Here is a 3,721-nt window from a genome sequence, read left to right as displayed (position 1 = left end):
AATTAGAGAGTCACTGACCAAAGAAATCATTGCCCTTTGCCATTAGCTCTCTGCTTCTATCAACTGATCATGGTTCAGGTCCTAGGATTCTAGGATCTTTCAGATGTCCCTGACACCCAGACAATACAGACCAGTTGCTTACCCAGAGGAACAGGGCCCTGAACTCTGTCTGTAGCCAGGCATCCAGGCATGTGGCTTGTACAGGTGCTATCACACCTGCTATCTCAAAGTTGGGACATGTTTACATGATGGGAGGTGGTGTCAGAAAGACCATAACAAGAACCATTGCTGCAGACCTGTGTTCTGGACAACACTGCTTTCCACCAGCCCTGTTGCTCCCATCATTCCTTCAGCCCAGGAGACCTCAGTTACTGCGTCCCTGAGCCCTGGGAATGGTCCAACCGTGTGCATCTCATGCGTGCATGTGACAGCTCCTCTTCTCACAGGTTTACACCAGTTCAAAGCCACTTTGGACTGGGTATTATGAAGGAGATGGCTACTTCCAGCCCTCAGCCAGCATGAAACAGGCCATCCAGCAAACAGGAAAGCTCCTCCAGGATGCAGGGCATACAGTGGGTTTTTATGCCTTTGGTTGCCTGGAGCTGTTATCCTGCTCCTTACAGAGTTTGGACAAGTCACTTCCCATCCCCGCTTTTGCTGCCCATGAAACGGGGACCATCCCTCCCTGCTGCAAGGATCAGGAAGAGGAAGGCAAACGCAACAGTTTGTTTCCCAAAGTGAAGTGTTCTTGCTTATACTCGTGGCCTAGCAGACAGGAGAATCACTTTCAGATATCTCCAAGTCACACCTTTTCTAAAGCACTGTTTTTTCCACTGTGTTTGGTGTTCCCATAGATATCAAACTTGCAACTGTTTCCATGATCCCTCAGTTGTTAAAGGCAGTTTATGAATTTCTTGGTGGTGAAGTGGGAAGGGAGTTGGAGCGGCTGCCCCCGCAGGGGCCCTTTCTGGCCTAAACTACTCTGTGGTTCCACCAACGGGGATTTCTATATGGGAGCCGTTCCAGTGATGCAAATTAATTAAAAATACTTGGTGTTTTGAAGCTTCTAAGAATTCTTTAATGTGTGGAGGAGTGGAGCCTGTGCCAGGTCACTATACGTGTTACTGCCTTGGAGATGAGAAAGGACAGTGGGCAGATGCTGCTAACCCAGGTCCCTTTGAAAATGGGCTCTTGCTGTCCTACAGCAGCAAGGAGGGCCTAAGTTTCCCACCACATCCCACTCGCCTCACTAGTGAGGCAGGGAAGTTCACAGAGGGCTCTATGAATCATTCATCTTTGTTGTCTCTTGCATGGGGATGGTTTTCTTGCAGCTTGGTTCCTTTTGCAGTGCCCAAGATTGGCTACGTGGTAGACGAGCTATTCATCAGAGGGATTTTCTTGGATGGTGCTGCTCACCTGGTGGACTGCCTGTGAGTAAAACCCCCATTTCAGTGTGGGCCCTGAGACTTGGCGCTGTATAGCCAGTGGTTGCATCCAGACTGTTTATATTCTTGTGGGTGCAAACTGAATAATGGGCAGCAGAGGAGCAATTTCGGGAAGGATGAATTTAGCAGCAGCTCGTTCATAAGAACAGTTCACACGCACAGATGACATGGTAGGGTAACAAGATACCATGTGTCAGCAGTGCTGCAGCAACTGGTTTTATGTATGTGATTAGTCCGTGGCATGTGGGAAACATCACACGTTACAGAACTTCCTGCGGAGGTGTGGGGGGTTAGCCCTGGCTAGTGGCTCGCTCACTTCAAGGTAAAACATGCCCAGAGTTGTAGGTGGCTCCACCGAGGAGGGCAAGAAATGTGCCCAAAAGGCAATGGCATGGTAGCCAGCTATTTCAGCTGCATTGTTGTTGACTAATCCCAAGTTTTTCTCTTCCCTCCAAAAGCACCCACGAATCGCTCGGGACCTCGGCGCTCTCTGTGGAGTGGGGTAAGATGCACTGAAGTAGCTCTAGAGAAGGGGGATGTACATGGATGTGTCCACCGTGTCATGCAGGTAGATACCAGCTTGCTGTGCAAAGCCCTGTCACGGGGCTGTGCAGCACAGGTTGAGCCAGATGAATATGTGCTGCCTCAGCACCAGCTGGGCTTAGCACAGTGTTATCCAGAGCTATGCAGCCAGAGTTTATTTTAAGAGCTCAAGGATCCGCATCGTGGCAGGGCTAGGATATCTCCTTGGAGGTCAGCAGAGAGATACGGGCTACTTTCCCCATCAGGTGGATTCTGGTACCCAGAGCATCACGTGCCAAGTTAAGGCAGGGGTGTCTGAGGTGGGTGCAGTGTGGTGTGAGGTACCTGCCCCTCGAGAGAGAGACAGAGGCACACCAAACTGGGAGCAAGTGAAGTTAGAAGATTGCCATGGTCTTTGTGTAGCTGCTAGAGCACCTAGACATGGTGGCATACTTTTAATGTGAGCTCTTTTGATGTACCTGTAAGCATGTGTGAACCCAGTGGAATCAGCTGGGTGATACTATAGCTTGTTCCCAGAAGGGTCATGTAGTTTCCATAACAATGGGCTGTCTGTACATTTTTTAAATTGTTTTCTGTTGCCACAGTCCCAAAACTGATGAATTCTGTCACCTCTCCAGGTCTGCCAAAAACCTCTGTGTTCAGCATGGAGCAGTGTTGGTAATGTGATTTCCCTCCCCCACTCCCTCCCCCGCCCCTTCCTAAATATAGTGAGAGATCCATAAAGTTTCTAAGCAGTTGCTTTGAGCTCTGTGATGGATTCGGGGTTGGAAATGGATCATGTGGAAATAAAGCAGCTGGGCGTTTCTTTGAAAGTCAAGCTCTGCAAGGAGTCAAGCTCAAGGCAATAGATACTCATGTGGAGGTCTCTACTTGCTGGAGGATGGAGAGGAAAGATTATCCTTTCCACTGCATTTTCTAAGCAGAAATAGCATGAGAACAGCCACTAAAGATGAGGCTTCATTTTTCCCTCTTTCCGTCTGTTGGGCAAATCCTTCATTTCAGATGTTAGGTGCTATTGTCACTAGCTAAGACCGTACTTGAACTATCAAGCAGAGACCCTATGAGTCAAAAATTGTGGTTGTGAACTCTTTGGCTTAGGGGGATTTTGTATGAACTCATTTGGGATCAGGAACATAGGGCAGGGCGTGTTCTCCGGGACAACTGAGTCCAGGGCTGCTCACAAACCAAGCAGGTTCCTCTTTGAAACCAATTCAGTCTTATGTTTGCATTTGTTTTTATTGGCCAGCTCTTCTCCTCCCTGCTCTGATGGTTGGAAACCTTCACATTTCCCATGCTGTTTATTCACTTCCAGTTTATCTTCATTTTATTCCTATCCTTGAGCTAAAGCAGCGCCTCTTCTCTCTGGTATTTTCCACTGCTTCCCTCATCCTTGATCTATTTATAGAGAGCAGTTGTATCCCCTTTCAGCTGGTGTTTTGCACGGCTGAAGCAGCTCGGCTGTTTTGGTGTCCTCCCACAGGATCTGTGTTCCCTGGGACGCCCTCGCAACCCTCCCCAAGAACGGGCACATACCTCCCGCCTGCGCCACGCAGCCTCCGTCGGTGCCGGTCACCGCACGGAGCTGTGCACTCACCGGCAGCAGGTCTGGCAGGCTGTAGGGCAGAGGAAAAACTCCTAAAAACCTGCCTGGTCACTGAGCTGATGGGAGTATTTGGAAGGAAATGGTTTTGGTTGGGTTTTTTTAGGTGAAAACAGATTCCTCTTCCCCTGAA

Source organism: Phaethon lepturus, unplaced genomic scaffold (assembly GCF_000687285.1).
Source record: "Phaethon lepturus isolate BGI_N335 unplaced genomic scaffold, ASM68728v1 scaffold15966, whole genome shotgun sequence".
Classification (NCBI taxonomy): domain Eukaryota; kingdom Metazoa; phylum Chordata; class Aves; order Phaethontiformes; family Phaethontidae; genus Phaethon; species Phaethon lepturus.
This window is presented reverse-complemented; position numbering follows the sequence as displayed.